Genomic DNA, 19,768 nt, shown 5'->3' with positions numbered 1-19,768 from the left:
ATTTTAAATGTGCTCTATTATGATATTGGAATGATCTCAGCACACTGATGTTACAGAATCAAATATGTGCTGCAGACCTTGGCAGAAGTGAGCACTGAGTTAATGAAAAGAGTTTCAGCTTGACATTAGCTCTATTTTGTAACCTTAATTCCTATATAATTTATTCTTTGGAAATTTTAGAATTTAACTCCATGCAGATGAAGTGAGAGAAAATATTGTGTTGCTTATTAATTGTTAGGGTAATGACACAGGTATTGGAAAGCACACTTAGAATGAACTTTAATTAAAAATGTAAGAACTGGTGATACTCTCATTATATAAACAATGTTTTTCAAACATCATCCGGTGCTGCTGTAGTCCAGTAGGTATGAACCATCCTTGATCTTTAGGATAGCCTAAAATGCAAGGAAAAGAGAGAAAGATTAATTAAAACCAAGCCACTTAAAGTAAGCAAAAAATTGTTTTCCACAAAAAAGCACATGGATGGGTGTAGGATTAAATGAAAGATATAGACAGCTAGATAATAATCCCCTTGACTGTGTGTTTAACTTTTCTTCCATTGATAGGTTTGCTTGAGTAGTATTAAAACATTTCATGAATCTGCTTAAAACACTACTTTACTGTAGCAGAATGAAAATGAATGCTTAGTAGCCTGCTGTATGCTTTTAACAAACAGATTTCATTTACTCCTTTGAGCCAAGCAAAATTAGAAGGACCTAGAGGTCTCTGATCATTAGCCCAAAATTAATGATCAGTTATTGAATAATTAACTGTCATTGATATCTCATTTATAAACAAATCAATGGACCCATTTAAGAATTTGTGTAATGATAGTAATATAATCCTTCCTCATATGAACTGCAAGTGAACAGACCAAAGAGAAAAAGCACATTCTCCACCCGAAGTAATTATAAGACCTACTTAAAAACCATTTGCCTCAGCAGAAATGTATTTTTCTGCATAATTTACCTCCAAAATGTGTGCATTTGGCTTCCACATTAAAAACTGAAACCTGTGTGAGTGGAGGTAGTGCTCCAATACCCTTGAGATGTGAGCACATGGGTGTAGGAGGTATTTCTGAGCGTGGTATTTCTAAGAGCACTCCCAGCCTGAAGGACCTGCGGAGGAGGGAATTCTTTGGTCATCCCCTGGCCAGGGAGTCACGAGGGGCAGCAAGGAACTCCTGCCCAGAGACTTGTGGAAGATGGGGCTAGAGAGGGAGTAGGAGAGGCAGATCCCATGGTTCCTTAATCTCTTCCTCCCGACTCTGCATTCCTTTCCTTCCCACCACCCAGAACTGCTCTTCATGGCATCAAACAGGCTCTGGTAATTGAGGATTTAAATCAAGAGGACTATCTTTTTCTAAAATAATATAACATTAGCAAAATTGCTGTCACCAATGAAAATGGCTTTACAGATGACTCCGTTCCTATATTTTTGATAATACTCTCCAGTGTCAAATACTATACTAAACATTGATTGTCTTAGTAAAAAGCATTGGCATGCAAGCACTTGACGAGGATGTGGAGGGGGGGGATGTCATTTATTTCAAAGCACAAGTACAGACAACTATAAAACTATTCAAACCAGAAATAATTTTAAAATGTAATTCATTTCCCTCAGAACATTGGTGACTTAGTATTGCTAACCCTTTCAGCTGGTAGGACAATGAATGCTTGAAGCAGAATCACTTATTAGTATTATGAAGTGTTTTATATTAGTGTTTTGAGCATTTAGTAAGAGGTCTGTGAACATAACAAATACCACAATTGGAAACAGTAATGTTTGCCTTATTATTTCAATGAATGTTTGAACAATTAGCAGCAGCAGCTACTCAAAGCAGCAAGAATCCAAACTATGGGACTGAAAATCTTAATTTTCAGCTGTATTTAATAAAATAGTAGTTATATGGGTATCCTAATCCAAATATCTTGTTATTTTTGCTGTCACTCATTTGCTCCCATACTTTGGCAACAAGCACTTTTTCAGATTTACCTTAAAGTTTCTATTAGCTATTTCTTGAGGAGCTCCATTCCCACTCTTCTGGAAAAACAATTTTTGGGTATTTCCCAAGAATGCTGATGTATATTCTTTGCCTTAGCTGTCCGGTTTCAATAAAACACCAAGTTTTGCCTCGGTTTGGTATTTGTGCATTTTTAAGAGAACAGGCAGAGTCAGTAAGGAATTAGAGGGAACACAGATTTCCCTCCAGTCCAAGCACAGGGTGTGTGTTCTCTCTTGGTTTTGAAGGAGGTTTGTGTTCTGGAACATGGCTGTCCCCTCCTATTCTGCTGAGTTTACCAGCTGCCATGTGACAAGAGTGTATTTTAAAATGTTTGTGAGCTTCTTTTTTAGTGAAAAATCTGTAGGTCTTTCCCAGCCTTCCCAAATGTGAATATCTCTGAGACATATGCCAACATATTGGAAATCTTTTTCTGTTGCAGAAATTACACTAAAAGCAATATGCATTTATGTCTGATTCCACTTCTGAGTGTGGAGTAAGCTGTGGGAGTGAGGGTTCTCCTAGTTAAAAACTGGGGAAGGGGCAGGCTGGTGGGATTTAGTTTTTGCAGGTGACCTGCTGCTACAAAGTTCCATTTGTGATCATTCTATATTGGGAAAATTCAGAACCAAAAGTATTCACGTCTGAGTAATGCAGTTATTTTAAAAATCAGTATTTCACAGTATTTCATAGCAATTTCTGAACACACACAAGACCAAATTCAGTGTATTTATTTGTAGAAGGAGTTTGTATGATAAGCACAGGATAAACATACTGCCCCAGAGAGGGAGAGGATCGAAGAGCTCAGCTTTAGCCAATCCCATTCACCGTGGATGTGCAGGCATCACAGCAGGTTGCAGCAAGCTCCCATCCCCGCCACACAAATACTCTCACGCATCGAGCCACTGTGGTTGTTCCTATTGCACCTGGAATGTTAGCAGTTGGAAATGAGATGTCTGTTCAGTTGACATATTCACGATGTACAGGGCATTGAATGAAATTAAAGATGCAAAAGCAATGTTGAAACAACCAATTTTTTTCCCCTTTCAGCTGTTTGAATAGCAAGCTGCTTCTTTCTTTCTTATGAATCTACACCGATAATAAAAAGGAATTTTTAAAGAGAGGTGGTGAAGTTTCTTAGCAAAAAATGTTTATAAAATACCTATTTTTCTCAAAATTATAATGATGAGAACAGCTAAGAAGCAATTACTATTTGCTTCAATATGCTGCCAGTGATCTTGTTCCATGATTTTATTATTTCAGTTTCAAAGTATTTGACAGAAATTGTATCATTTTTCTTTTTATTTTCTCTACATCAAAGTTTTGTAGTTGGCAGTGACAGTTGTGTTCCAGTTCTGCTTACACCAGGCAACATTCTCAATGTGCTTTGAAATAAAAAAAGATTATTTAGATTTAGATAGCTATTTAATTGCAAAAGCTCCAGGTTTATAGCCATATTTATCAATCTCCTGATAAAATTATTTATTTTATCAGGCTGGTGTCTCAAATAAATAAGGGTGACCTGCTCTTCTTTCACTTTAATAAATGGTTTGTATGTGTGAGAAGTATTAGCCTAAGTAAAGCCCATGATGAAGAATTTGTTTTCAAAGCCATGATCTAGTTCTTTAATTTGAATACAAACAAGTGTGATTTAGAATTAAATGAATACTTTGCACTGAGATTTGCCTCCTTGCTTTGTTTTGCATTTAATTTTTTTCCTTATTATTCTGTTCTTATTGTGTGTTCTAAATTTTATAGCAGTGGAGGCCAGCAAAAAAGTTTATCTGCCTCAGAGTCTATACATATATTTGATATAAAAGTGTTATGCTTTTTTAAGTGAAAAAGCTGGTCTCAAAGCAATTCCCCTCAGAATATTTACAGTTCAATAGAAAAATCAGAGAGACCACAAAGTGAAGCTCAGAAGAAACAAAAGGAAGCCAGGCATGATTTCATTATTTAGGGAGTTAGGAAGCTATAAAAAAGCAGCAAGATTAATGAAAAATAAGTCTTCTTGCTTTTAAATCTAGATGATCCTATTAGTAATGTATATAAAGATAAATTTTGGTAGTTTTTTTTTTGTTTTTTTGTTTGTTTGGTTTTTTTTTTATTTAACAGTGTTATTCTACTGCTGTCTCTTGACAATCCATGTTTTCTTAAGCAAACCTAAAATGGATTTATTTCAGAGTGTCTGAGTTCTGGCTTTGAAACATAAAGGTAACTTGGTTTTGATTGTCGTCTGATACTATCCTTTATGGTAGGGTGGGTAAGAGATGCTGAATTAAAGCAAATTTATTCCAGAATTTCTTTAATTTAAACTCTGATCATAAGCTTACCTGAAATAACAACTCAAAAAAAAACCAAAAAACTGAGGAGGACAAAGAGCTATTTTTTCTCCAGTACAAGAATGATGAATGCTCTTATCCAGCTGACCAAGTTAAGCAGCAATTTCAAGTTTATCAGCTAAAGGAAGGATAAAGGCTTTTTTTCTTTCCTCTCTTCTAGTATTTCTTCAGTATATTTATATGAAATGCAACAGAGAATTAAATCAAAACACTGATTTAAAAATGCATAACATTAATGTCAGAGCAGTGTTTTTATCAGCTAATGATAAACTCAGACCACCTCCCTTAGTTTACAAGGCTGATTGCAGCTAAAGGCAGTGCTAGACTTCTACATATTTAGGAAACACATTATTATAGTTTTCAAAATCATTACTTTTTGCAAGCAAAATTTATTTTGTTTACTCAAATCAGATAAATGTTACGGGTATTTTATTAATCATTTTCCTGCTTATGTATATTGACATTTTTCACCAGATTCTTCCAGCGCTCCAAGTTGGGATGTCAAAAACTGTGCTTGCAGAAATGAAAGTATCCTCATTATGCAAATTTAGGTTCCACTGATAGGCATGTTCTGTTTTATAAATTACATCCTCTTGTCAGAAGTCAAATTGTATTTGAATAACTTCATGGAAATTGTCACCAAGATTTTAAATTGTGTGGCTTGTATGCCATTGTTGATTTAGTCAGGAAGTAAAAAATGGACATATGTTGATTTTTAAATATGTGCATGATTGTTTTGTCATAAATGTTATTTAAATGAAACCTAGATGCATATGTAATTTTTCATGTATATTTTTGTAAAGTTTTGCATTATATAAATAATCTTAATGTTTATATTTAATAAAATATGTTAAACAGTATTAGTTGCTGTATATTTTAGTCCTAACAAGTTTGTTTCCTATAAACATTCTTGAAAAAATTTCCTGTAGGGTAAAATAAATATACATGTTCTGATAAAAATATTAAAACATAAAAGTTAAAATGAAAAGTGAACTTGAATTATGAAAATCATTTTTATCTGCTATAAAAAGAATGTTTTTCTTATTTACATTTTTATGAAATTTTCAAAAACAAACACAAGTATGTTTTACTCATATTGTTGAGAGTATTTAGCAATATTTAAACATAAATTAATTTCCTATTTTAAATTAAGCAATTTAATTAAAAATACATTTAAACTAATTGCAAAGGATAAACTGATTTCAGAAAAGAATATATTTAAATAATTTATAGAGCAGAGATTGTAATTTAAAAAATAAAGTATTACACCCTTCTAAAAAATAATTCAATGAGATATATGTTACCAGCAAAAACACATCCTTAACAGAAGCTCATAGTTCAGTTGCTCTTAGTTTTCAGAATGACCATTATTGCAGCTGGAGTAATCTTTGATGTTAAGAAAAGTGGAAAAATCAAAGTGAAGTGGTAAATCTGTTCATTTTTCAAACATATTAATCTTGTCAAGATAATACATAAAATCAATCTTTTCTTTTTTTTTAGAGCCTTTTATTCCCTTTTATCCAAAATATGAAAGCACTTAGGACAATAAAGAAATGTGGATGACTTTGGAAAAATGATCTGAAAATATATTTTGTCTGTTGGTGTTAAGCAGTGACACAAGTAATGTGAACTGTGCATGGTCAAAACATGAATTACTTGTTCAACTATTGGAATTCATCGTATTTGTTCTGCTTATAATATGAATATACAGCAAATTTCTGGTGCAGCTTTGTTAACAATTCAACTGAATTTCAAACCCTGACAGTAACAAATACAAATTGCACCAGCCCAAAAAAATTGTTGGGGCTAATTTTAATATTAATGAATTCTTTACAACCTCAGTTCAGCAGTTTCGATTAAGCTTTAATTAGTAGCCAGAGGGGAATTCAAAACAAAAATAAGGAGTTGAATTGCTAATTAAGTTAGTTTGATGAGGTAGAGTTTTAGTAAAAGACTGGTTGTTGTTGGCTGTGCAGATTCTGACAGGCTAAAAATACTAAAGATTATCATTATTGTAACTAACATCCTACATTACCACCAGAATTCAGCAAGGAGCAGACAGTTCATTAGAGTACAACACTCTTGTGTGTCAGTATGAGAATTAAAGTCTTGTTAATAAGATAGCAGTGCATGGGAACCATAGACCAAGACAAGAAAACGTGGTTTTAAATTTGACTGGTGATAAATTATCTAGTTATTTGATACTCCAGTATGCATCTGAATCTAATGTGCATTTATTTGTTAGGAACTGCTTGTCAGTCAATTCATTTCCCAAACGGAATTTTGTTTATTAGGCTATGGGGCTTAGTGATTTTTCTTTTGACGTGTCCATCACAGTCACATATTTCTCAATTTACATGCTTTAGATTATAAAATGTTCACCAAAAAATTGTATTTAGCACTGAATGTGTAGATGTGAGTAGGTGCAGTGTTAGATGCTCTGCCTCCAGCATCTATATCTCAAAGTAGGCAATTTAAGAGAAATCTATAAACAGACTTAGCTGAAGAAGTAGCGCGTAGTAAAATTATATAGCTATATTTTTTTCCTAATGATCCCTTTGATAACAGGGTAAAATCTTGGCCAGATTAAGTCATTACCAAATGAATTTTTGCACTGCCAAGTTAACTACTGCATTCAATTAAATATTTTTGACATTATAAGTGTGCTACCATAGCTCCCAAAAGATTACTAATTATAACCACTAAAGCTCTGCAGTGATAGCAGTTCGACCAAACTGCACATAAGAAATGTGTTAGCTATCTCTGTAAGGATTGTAAGGAATGTCATTTGATTTCACTATACTTTGATGTTTTCTATAATTTATATTTTGTCCTTTTGCTTAAGGTTTCAAAGCCTACAAACCCAATAACGAAGGGATAAGGGAAGACAGAAAAATAAATTATATTGTTTCTATGGCATTAAATATAAGCCTGCTATCAGAGCTACATAGCACTAGTGAATTGTAATCAGGTACTTTGACTTAACACTGTTTTGTTTTATAATAAGAGTGGTTGCCATATGTTGGAAGTCCTATCTGCCTGTGTCTTAGGGGTTTCATACCTCTGTAACAAATCCAAAAACTCATTTTATAATACCTTAAATCTACCCATTGTAATGTAGCTCCACTAGTGTAAATCCACATCAAACTTTTCTCATGAATGTTGCTAGAAGATTACTTATATTATCACTGAAAGCAAGGGGAAGCATTGAATTAGGATGCAGAAGATAGAGGAAAAATAACTTTCTCCAAACCTTCTTTTAATGCATAGTTTACAGTTTTCTTTCTTTCAGCATGAAACTGATTAAAAGCACATGGATGTCCCTCATAAAGAATGCTTTGCACAAATAGATGCATCGTTTAATATATTTACATCCCTGAATGCTTGGAATTTGAACTTTAATGCAGCAATGTAGCGGTTGTTGGAAAGGAACATATGGTATCCACTATACATTTATTTGAATATACAGTACCTTCCTCTGCTGTCTCACTCTCACCCAGTGGCATCCAGGGATTCCCACTGGAAGACCAGAGCCAGTTCCTGTAACCACTGCTGGTAAAAGCTGTCGGGGACACGGTTCCTGCTGGGTGTCACACCAGCAGGCAAACAGGGTCACACGCCCAGCGCTAGGAGCAGAGGTACAGGTGTGCACAAACTCTACACTCACTACTTTATTTAGATGAAAAATGAAGCACAAATAAAATCTTTTAAAGGAGGTATGATAAATATGATTTGTGTTATTTGGATTATTTTCTTCAGTGCACATTTATCACAGATCAAGGCTATTTTTTAGTTCACTCTTTCTCAAATATCTGACTGACATTTTTTTCCATATGGTTCACTTACAGTGTCAAAATTAAAAGAAAGATAAGATTAATAGAAGTACAACTACCTGAAAGAAATTGGCATTCATTTAAAAGACCAAGGAGAGATTTTTAGATTAGTGAAATAAAACACAAGATCATTAAAAATCTTCAAAATACCCCAAAAGCAGCTAAGATGTTCAACTAAATGCTATATTTAGAAGTTTTATATTCCCAATGTTTGTCTTCTTATGCCAGTTTCAATACTGGTCTCTCTGCTGATCTCAGTGTAATTACTACTGACTGACAAATGTGAAAATGACAGAAGAATCAGACTTTTAAGATGATGCAAAAAGTATGTGAAAATTATATCATTGAAGGGCACTCAATTACTGCCTGTTAATAAATATTTTTCCCTTTCTGATTTTATTTTGATTTACTTTACAATCAAATGCAGACTATTCTAGTACACAATGCTTGCAGAATGAGCATCTTTTCATACACTGAAAATCAAAATCTTTACAGTCACATTGTGTTAACCAGATGTTCAGTTTTGTAAATTGAGTTAGTGTAGAGCTACTAATCATTTCAGGCTTTAAATACTCAGGATAATAAAAAGAGCAATACTATTAACAGAATAGATTATTTGTTTTGATATGGAATGTTAAAATAAAATTCATGGGGTAGGTTAAGTCAAAATGAAATGAGTTTTTGCTTTAGAGTCTTCATATAAGTACATATGTGCATGTACATGTATGTCAATATGAATTTCTGTGCATAGACATATATAAGTATGAATATATGTGTAATTATAATACCTCTGAGACAATCTCCTGTTTCTCCACTCTGCAAAATGGCAATTTTTTCAGCAGGTTCCCAGTCTTAGCTAGACATGAGTTTATGTGCCTCTAAATGTGTGTCAATTCTCTGTGAGGGCGCAGAGAAGGGGGAGGGGGCTGCCTTTATATAGTTTTTTTAGAAATTTATTCTTTAATCAGCTTGTACATACAAGCTGGATTTATATTGATGACCTTAACTTAGGAATAATTGAATGGCACCTAGCAGAAAGAAAATGTAGGCTGAATATAAAGGAAAACAATCATATAACTTGTAATATTCCATTTGGCTGTAGCATATTATCCAAAAAATAAGAGAAAATTAAAAACTAGGCTGTGTCCAACTTTTCAGGTTGCACATAGCCTAGTTTTTCAATCTAACTTCTAACTAACAATCTTAAAGTGGATAGTAGTAAGGTTATCTTGGCTAAAACAGCTGTTGATTGCTCATTTTTTATGCAAATTTTCCACAAATGCATCACCCTCAAAATTGTATTAAATACATCTGAAGCATTATTTTGTACAGAGGAGATATTTAAAGGCTTAAAAGGAAGAAATCTTCCAAAAACACATTGATGGTTCTCATAGACAGTAAGCACTGTTCAGGAGGGAGAGAAGTGTTCATGAACAATCCAAATGGCAATTACAATGACTTACTAAGACTGGAAGAAAGTAAATTTTTTACATTAAACAAATAACTTGATTTCAATAAAATAGGTTATCTATGTTTTGAATAATCCATTGATTTTAGCTGCATTCATGTATATCCTGAGATATGTTACTATATGAACTACAGCACAGCTGCTAGCCCTGTGTTCAGTAGAGACAGATAAACTAGAGCAAAACCCCTGAATTCAAAGGCAATAAATTTTAAGAGCTCTGCTGCTTAGTGGAAGATGCCTTGTGATGGCCAAGTTTTGAAGACAGTACAAAAACTTCTACCATCTCTCAGCTGAGCAGAACACTACAGTCTTTCACAAATTAGCTGCACACACTATTTTTGTTTCAGTGTTAGTTTCTTTTAACTCACAGTTTGGATGAATAACACTATTTCTAGCTAGTGTGAATCTATTTCTGCAGGGCACCTCAAACACAACTCAGCTTTCGTCTAACCTGGCTTAATCAGGGTTTTCAAATCTCCTCTCTACAGCATCCGAATTGCTGCTAAACTTGCCATGAGACCTTGCCCAACATGTACAAAAGAATCAAATTTCTGCTCAGATTCATGTTCCTGGTGATTGGGTAGGAGTTTGGAATGTGTTTTAAAAGTGTCCACTACAAAATCGATGTCTCTTCCCATATCGTTAGACAGATGGACAGGCTGGCAGACAGGACCAGCCTGGTTTGGGGGCAGGGACAAAAATAACACGATCATATTTCAACTCATTGTTCAAGTTTAATGAGTTCTGCCATAGCTCCAGCACTAGAAGGTTATTGTGAGGGGAGAAACAAAGAGACCCTTCTTTTGTCTTTCTTCTCAAACTATCAGGCCCCATTACTGAAAATTAAGGTTCAATAAAATTCGTATTCAGAGATAATTAGCGGACAGCTTTGTGGTGCAGTGGATAATATGACCAAAGTGCTGGTTCACAGCAGTGTGTGCTGAAGTGTGAAAGAGCAAGTTCTCCGTTGCTGCTTCTGAGGTCATACCCCCTCATCCCACATACAATGTGGCAGTCAAAATGCAGCATTCTTACCTGCTGTGATAAAAAATACACCAAAGCAAATAAATTATTTCAAACCCCCCCTCCCCCTCACAGGTTTTTTTTTTTAAACAAAGCTAGATCATTAGTAATAAACTATGACTTCATTAGAATGTTCCACATAACAGGATTACAGAGGAATGTGTCAATAACTGGCAAAGGTTTGTCTTTCATTAATTAACACTTTTGTATGAATACAAACTTGTTATCCTCACTTTTTATAGGTGAAATATTATCATTAAAATTAGACCTTGGTTTAAAAAAATCTTGATGGTGTTAATTTGTACAAGTGAACATTTTCCAAATATTGTTTAGATTGGAAAAAAAACCAAAATTTGAAATTATGAAGAGTTACAGAAAGACTGCTTTTCTCTGCATGAAAGGAAAAAAAAGTTTGAGAGTTCTTCTCTTTTATATACATATTGAAGTGTACATGTACACATTTTCTTCATATAGTAGAATATTTAAGGAAGTAACTAATTAAATATTCATTCTGGTTTTGTTGCTTAACAGAAATGTACATTAACTACTTCAGCTTTGCTTTTCCCATCTGTCACTAAGGAAACAGCTCATAAGCTTAGGGATAGTCTGTAATATTTCTCTGTTTACCCTGACACACATCATTTTTTATGGACAAAGAGCAAAAAAAGGAAATTCTACCTAAAAAAAAGTAGTAGAGTATTTTCCTGAGGTAGAAACACAGGAAATACTATTTTTACCAGTTTTACCTGGTAGCTTATAAATGTATCTTTCAGCATTACAGAGATAGTAACTGAAATATTTGCATGTGTAGTGGAATCCTGGCTACAACTAAGTTCTCAGATACTGATGTTGTTCTACCACTGTCATTTATTTGGATCACCCAATGATTTACAACATAAATCCCATTAATTGAAGAATGTGAAAGTGCTTCAATCTCACCCTATTTAAAAAATCAATGGGGTGATCTAAAATTATTTTCTCTTTTTGCAGTTAATAATATCTTTTGTTTTTGACAGTTTGGATCAAAGTTCTGTGTGCTGTAAGACAAGGTCCCTTTCTATGTCATCAGGGTCAAAAGATATGAAACATTTATGTGAAACAAGATACCAATAAACTATCATTTTCTCACCCCTTTCCCAAGTGTTGCTGGAAAAGTGAGTATGGTAATATTTAATGTGAACTGTTTCCCAGGAGTGCAGATGGGATTATTTTCCTAAATACCTCTTTATTTCACAATTCACTGAACAATAAGCATATTAAAAAAAAAAAACAAAAACAAAAACAATAGAAAATATGAAAGTCTGTCTTGTTCAGGAAAAGGCAGTGTGTGGTGTTACTTCAAAAGTCTGTATGGAAATATCCAAAAGCAGTTTTGGATTTTTCACCCATATAACGGAGATTTTCCATGAGCTTAAATTTGAAAAATGGCTTCAGATAATAATGAACTCAATATAAAAGGTCATTTTTTTTTCACAAAAAAAAGTCAGAATTTTTATTGGTGAGGAAAAATAGGTCTCTATTTTTCAGGAGGTGCCTCTGGAACTGCATGGACTTCTAGATTTTTCAGACACTTGGGATTTTTTTTTTTTTTAATAACATATTGCTGAAGGAAAGTATTGACACCCTGAAATACAAGGTGGAAACCCTACTGATCCTAAACCTGGAAGCAGGTTTATTAACATTACGTAAGGAAGCACTTTCATCTGCATTTCAGTGTGCAGTGAATTTAGGATGTGATTAGAAAAGGAGAATTAAGGCTGTGTCTACATTAGCAAATAATTCAGTATGATAAGAGTAAATCCTTAGATCAAAGCAGTCAGTGCTGAAGCTTTGCAATCTGTGGGTGAAAGTTTTCACTTCAGTCCAGGTTTAATGTGATCTCCTGGTCTGAACATCTTCATTGCCCACATGGCCCAAAGTGAGCCACCCAACATCCAAATGCCTATGGCTGCATTATGGAATGTACCACACCAGGAGCACCACTGACGTGGACAACCTCACTTTGCTCTGAAACCCACCTTGAGAGTATCTAGTTTGCAGGAACCAAACTACACTGTGCAACCAAACAGAGCACAGTAACATGAGGAAACCCAAGGACTATGAACCAAATTGTGTCATGCAGTCTAGAAGTGCCTTATAGCTAGATGAACACATGGTATAGAAATTCTTGGAATTTAAGTGGCTTTCTGACCCCTGTGCAACATCCTCAGCAGTGTAGTATGCAGCCACTAACTTTCTTCAAAGAAAGTCCTGCAGCTCCCTCTACTCCAATGTAAGGAGTTAGACTGAAAACCCTCCTGCAGCATGCTGCAGACACTTCAATAAGCCAAACACTTTCAGTTTATCTCCTTTGGAAACACACTGAAGAAAATATATCATACTATGCATTGAAGGCTGTAGGCATTCCAAATTTATGGATATGTAAAACTAAACTACCAAGATCAGCAATATTCTGCCATTTAACAGTGGCATCTCAGGAGAGATTTCCCAGTGAGGAGCAATGAGGACCTTTGCTCAGTCCATGCAGCACAAAACCACAAACCCTCTGGAGACAGTCTCAGTGAGCTATCATAGCCCTGTGACAAGCTGATAAGCCCTGTCAAGGAGTTCATAAATCATCAGTGATTATTAGCTCAGCACTGGTGCTCCTCAAACTTAGATATCCTGCTTGTAGACCTGAGCAACTTCACTGGCAGTTATCTTGGCTGTCTTTACCCCTGTGTTGAAGATGTATCCACAGCCTCCTGTCAGTGTTTGAACTGCACCTTCCCCAAATCCTTAGGCATTCTGTCCTCTGCTCTTTTTTAGAATTTTCTTTCAAGCAATTTAAGCCAGGATATGCAATTGTTCCTTGTAACAGACAGAAGCAGTTTTCTAACTGCATGAGGTCTGGTATTAACTATGTTTGAATTGTAGTTGAGCACCTACATGATTTTGGTGGTTTGATTAGGTTTTTTAGTTTGATTTTTGTTTTTTTGTTTTGTGGGGTATTTTTGTTTGATTCCTGTAATACTTATTTACTTGTTGAGTCCTCTATAATACTTCCTAATCTCAATGTGATGCCTTTAAAATTTTCCAATAGCTAGGAGGGTCTGACATAGTTTGATGTTTCCATAATGCCAAGGCCTCACATCTGTAATTCAGTATGGGCAACTAGTTTGTGTGATAAAAACAATCACAATAAAGTGTGGGTAAATCAGAGCTATGCTTTTCCATGCAGTCATCTTTGGTTTATTTATTAATTATTTAAGAGTAAAATTTAGAAACCAAGTCTTACTGTGATAGAAGTATTACCTATAAAAAAACATATAATTCTGCATATCTTTTAAATATAAAGTGGGATTGGCAGGTATTTTATCTAACTGCTCTGCATGCTATTCCACAGTTTCTCAGTTACTCATTCATTTGATGCCAGACAATTTTCGTATGCTGAAAACAGAACAAAGGGAAGAAAATCAGTGTTCAAACCAAAGTCCTGACAAAGTCAACGGTGTTTTCAGAAAATTGGATGAAGCCTCAGTTTTAAAACTGAATAAATTGCATTTAAAATGGATGCTGAAAAATACCTGGATTTATAAATTTATTTTCTTTAAAAGGATGAAGAGTATTATATATATATACATATGTATATTTATGTATATATATGCACTTTAATTGTGGATCCAGTGTCTGCTTCCACAGTCCTGTCTGAAAGCTATGCTCCATAAACAAGATGCACTCTGGATCTCTACCCACCATCCTTCCATGGCTCTTTCTTGCTTGCTGCAGAAAGCTAACTGAAAGCATACAGACTGGACTGGAGCCAATGCAAAGTTAAGTCTTTTATTGATAATCACAACAGGATATCAACCTAATCTAAGGCTTAACCTATTATTTCAGTCAAGATTCCCCCCAAAAGTTTACAGGGTGTATTGGATCTGGATGAGAAATAATTTTCCCCACAGCAGCTTTCATAGTTCTGAGCTTTGTATTGATAGCTAGAAAGGTGTTTGTAACGAATCTATGTTTTGTCTGCTCTTGAATGTTTCTCCACAACATCAGGACTGCCTCCAGCATTCTCCCCTCACCACTAGACCAGGGTGGACAAAGTCTTGGGAAGGGACCTAGCCCAGAGAGCAGACCCAAAGTGATGTCTACTCAGCAGTATAAGCTAAGAGGGGGTAGGAAGAGTAAGGGAGTTGGGAGTGGATATTCATTATTACATTTATCTTCAGAGCAAATGCTATGTGTGCTGAAACCCTGTTTTCTGGGAAGTGGGAGGAATTGCTTGCTGATGGAAGCAAAGAATTAAACATTTTCCTTTGGTTCTGTGTGCAGCCTTTGCTTTTTCTTTGTTAAAGTGCCTTGATCTGACCCACAGGTTTTTTTTCATTTTTTTTCCCCCCTGCCTCATCCTGCTGAGAAGAGTAGTGATAGAGTGGCTGGTAGCCCTCTATCCAAGGCCAACTCACCCCACAACTGATCCCAGAGCAGACCAGACCGAAACTTCTTACATTAAGCATGTAAAAGTAATAAGGTTATGCTTCTTCAGCCAAAACAGCTCTGAGGCCAAAATGTTATGTTGTCCCTGTATGCTATGGAACAGCTCTCCACCAGACATATGGAGCATACATCCATCCTCTTGATACTTCAAAAATGTTGATATGCCCCCAAACTACTGCTGAATGCACACCTGGAACCCAAACATACGGAAGGTTTTGACATTGTCAATGATCTGGTTTTCCCTACAGATATGTGAAGATATAATCCTAAAACTTTAGTTTTCAGGTGGGAAATGTCCTTGCTCTCTTGACCTCTACTCATGAGTCTACAGGTTGAACTGGCAAGGCTCCCTGCAACATCAAATTCTACCCAGTGCAGAAAGATATATGGAGTTTCTCTCATTTAGGAGGAGACTGGTACAAGAAGAATGATACTTCATTCACTTCAAATTTTGACATTGCATCTCCAAAGGGTACAGATAAACTCTGATGTTAACCACACTTTAAGTAGTACACAAAATCATTTCCTATTGATTAATAATAATTTAATAATCCAGCAAACAGTTGCTATTAAAACAAGAAGAGTCTTGCTATTAAAGCAGTTTCCGAGTAAACAGACCCTGAGAGATGCAAATATTGTCTGGCTTCACTTTTCTTTAGCAGGAAGTCTGAATGATAAATGTGTCAGCCTCACAGTATTAAAATTTTTAAATATAAAGGCAGGTAATGAAAGAATAATGTCTATCCCCTGTGATTACAGCCCACAGTGTGCAGACGGCAGGTATCCCTTGCTAGCCTGGCACTTGTTTTCAGGCACTCAACTGCAAGGATGCTATGAGTAACTGCAGTCCTTACAGAACAGAGCTCTTCTGTGGCAGCTTTGGGAATTTGGTTATGTAAAAATGTAACAAAATTACCCTGTGAAGTCCTGAAAAAAAGGAAAGGAAAAAATAGCTAGGGAAACGGCTTGAGTTACTAAAAAAAATAATTTACTATGCATTAGTTATTGGTTAATTAAGTATGTCTCTGAAAGTTTTACTGGCATTCAGATCTTTGGTGGTTCTAATTACTTTTGCTCACTGAAGGGATAAGGGTGTTTTGGAAAATAGAGGACAACACTATCTTTGCACCATAGAATATTTGTAGATATAATATAAAAAATTATTTCCATTAGAATTTTGGTTTATTTAGAGGAAACCTAAAATTTACAAAAAGATTTATTTTCTGAGTAGTAGTTAGTTTTTAAATTCTTGTTGGAATATCTGTAAAGAGTTTATTTCTACACCTATTTTTTGTTTATTTTACATTTATATTTAGTGAGTCTAAACAGCACACCAAGGCCACAGTCATGCTTACCTCATGCTGGAAAATCTACTGACTTTCTTATTTCCTGGTTGGATCCTATGGAATAACCTTTTCTCCTCAGAAGCAGAGATGAAGTAAAGGAAGATAAATGGTAATATTTATAGTTATAAAATATAATTAGCTGAAGAAAAGGAATAGCAGATCACAGAACTCTGATTGTCTCTCACCTTGTCTGAAATGGTAGACAACATGAAGCTCCTAAGCTGGTACCAGGTCTCATGTCATAGGATCATTGATTTTATGAAGGCTGACAATAATTTAAGACAAAATAGTGGCAAGTACTCTGCAGTGTTCTGACTGCTTTCCTGTAGATACAAGGGTATAAATAACAAAACTCAATCTTGCAAGTTTTGACCTAACTTCATCATATTTCAAAATCACAAATAGAACTGCTGGCAATCCTCAGCATGAAGACAGTCCTCCTATATATTTTCACAACTGCCCTGACAGTAAAGATGGCCAACGAGTACTTCCCATTTGTTACCATGTGAAAACAAGTAAGGCAAAAAGTTCATTAGGTGGGTTCAGTACCCTTGGCAGTCTTTCTTCATTCAAAGTAAAAAAACCCTCAAAAATACAATAGTTGAAAAGTAAGTGGTACAAGATTAACTTGTTACATTCACTTTGGAATAGAAGTATTGGATTAAAAAAGGGGGTAGCGAGAATATTAAATTAGTAACTAATGTACTGCAGAGTATCATTCCAGTTCAGAATATTCTATTTCTTGTGCAGCAGTTACTCGAAGTAAACATAGTGCCAAGGTTCATTATGTGGAGCTCTATACTACATGTTTACTGTTTCATAACACTAGGGAAATGTTCAAAAATCAGTACAAAATCTACTTTGTCTGAATTGTTTAGCTTATCTGCCTGAATTTTAAGTTTATCAGGAGTCAATAGATGGTCCAAGTAACATTTTCTCTATCAGAACAGATTTGGAAAACTAAAGTTCCTTGATGTGTGCTGCTGCATGAATCTGTAGTATTTTTAAGGCCTATTTTTGTATTTTTAATAGGCCTGTGGGAATTCAGGGAGAGTAACAGTGATACCTGAAACTCTGAGCAATGTGGCTATGACATCCTGTAATATTGAAAAATGGTAGCTTGTGAAAAACTGCACAAAACCAGAGACAACTGGTAAATAAGATGAACTACAAAAAGTACTTACAACAGGTACCATCTGAAACCTGAGTTCATGGGCTTCCTTCAAGGTATGAATAAAATGTCCTATTTTCAATTACAAAACTCACATTTAAATTATGTATTCCTGAAACAAGCAAACTTATCTTAAAATTTTCAACTTTCTAAAAAGCTTCTCTCTGAAGTATTTGCATGATATGGGCTTATTTTTTATCTTTTTTCATCTTCTCTTCACTGGGCAAACCAGAATTTGCTGTTTCCACATAAAGGTCATTAGTAGCCTGCAGGTCTATGCAAATCCTTCACACCAAACACTAATAATATTAGAATGGAGTGAGTGATAAAAGAACTAAAGAAATTAAGATTAGAAACTACTGTAAGTAAAAAAAGTGGTGGGGGCTAGTAACTTGTCAATACACTGGTTTGACTGCAGATGGTCATAACTTGTGTACTTTTATAACTAAATTCAGAGTTATCCTGATGACCTGCAAAATCCTTCCAGGTGAGCATCAGAGAAGTTCAGTTTGGATTTTACAGCGTTACTTTCCTGGTATGTTCCTGTGTCATTCTTTTCTGAAGACATTGACCATATGATGATATTAAAATGGCCAAGCATTTACAATTTCCAGATCTGCCAAATAACAAATCAACCTTTATAATTAAAGGTGACAAGCTGACAAGGAAAATGAATGTAAAATTGTATACGTATATGAATTTTTATGTCAGATTGCCGTCTGTGCACTTGTTTTTTCTTTGTCAATAGCCGAAGGCTCATTTCCCTGTACTAGAAGTGCATTTTATATCGAGGCCTTCAGACAGCTCCCCTTCGCCCTAGTGAATTTGCTGATTAATTTTGGATGCTTCTCTTAATTAACACCCCAAAGGAAGTCTAGATTTTCTAGCCTATATTCCATGTAAAACAAGTGAATCTGAAGAACAATGACCTAAGGAGACAGGCACGCTGTGTCCGAATGACATTACAAGAACACTGAATATCTCACAAGTCAGGACCTGGTCAGGCAATGCCTAGGGAAAATGTAGGCCTTTAATCAGGGCAGAAATGAGATTCATATTAGTCCAATTTCATTTTCTTTATTGCTGACAAAGAGAGGCTGGGATGGATGCCACCTGACAGTTGAAACATGGTGCTCCTATGCAGGAATGGGTGCCTCTGGCCTTGATTAATAATTGGTACCATTTTAACTTGCGGGCAGATAAGTTGATGATGGATGAGAGAAAAAGAGTGAAGTGATTTATTATAAAATTAGGATAAAATAACGAACTGGCTAATTGCACACAAGCCTCATAAAATGTAGCTGTGGAGTCAGAAGTGCAATGCCAGGCAACAACAATTTCCACCTCACTTTTCACAATGAGATCTTAAAGCAGAAAAAGATTAAGACAACTCTTACTTATGGAGCTGCAATACACAGAAAAAGCCTTGCCCATTCTTCTACTTCAAGCAAATAAAATACTGAGACTTATATTTCAGGTTTTATTATTACTGTTGATAGAAAAGAGAACAGTAGAACTAAGCAGGCCACATTAAACCAACTGTTGCTTCTTTGTTAAAACTAATAAAACCTTGTAATTCTGTAATTTCTCTTCATATTATATCAGAGTAAAAATATCTAAACTTATGAAACTGAGATGTATATATGTTAAAATAAAAATTGAATTCAAAAAATCAACTTGCAAGGTCTATTGGCACCTGTAGAAATGTTCAACTCTCTTGGTAGCTGTCATTCTTCTAGTTCACTTTTTGATGTCTGAACTTCCAAACCTGTGCTCTGACAACTATTTTAGAAGCTGAGTCATCTCTTTCTTGCTATTTTATGCTCCATATGTCTGGTAGAGTACAAGTGCAGATTAAAAAAGCATGTATTATAATAACCACCAGCTGTCTGATAAAAATATTTATTTCACTGTTATGAATAATGTCATTATATTATTTTTTCTTTGCAAGACAGATGCTTGATCACTTTCCCTTAGAAATGTTTAAAGTCCAATCTTCTCAAATTCCTTGAAAAGTTTTGCTACTAGCATCTGTAATCAACATCCAAGAGATTTTTTTCTGCAAGCTCAACTATTAAAAAAGCTGAAATTGCTAAATTAA

At 35.0% G+C, this 19,768-nt stretch overlaps 1 long non-coding RNA gene across 1 annotated transcript in view; it reads right to left on the bottom strand.

Moving 5' to 3' along the window:
• Positions 1 to 282: 282 nt before the first annotated feature.
• The window catches only part of LOC116183245 (uncharacterized), a 39,606-nt gene continuing 20,120 nt past the window's right edge, over positions 283 to 19,768 (bottom strand). Inside the window, exons 2-3 of the long non-coding RNA XR_013342079.1 lie at positions 2,831 to 2,928; positions 283 to 395 (exon numbers count right to left, since the gene is read on the bottom strand). This is a non-coding gene — a long non-coding RNA (uncharacterized LOC116183245). The remainder of the gene's footprint in view (positions 396 to 2,830; positions 2,929 to 19,768) is intronic.

The sequence above is a fragment of the Lonchura striata genome, chromosome 2, assembly GCF_046129695.1.
Source record: "Lonchura striata isolate bLonStr1 chromosome 2, bLonStr1.mat, whole genome shotgun sequence".
In the NCBI taxonomy this organism is placed as follows: Eukaryota; Metazoa; Chordata; class Aves; order Passeriformes; family Estrildidae; genus Lonchura; species Lonchura striata.
The sequence above is the reverse complement of the archived record's forward strand: the minus strand, read 5'-3'. Positions and strand labels throughout refer to the sequence as shown.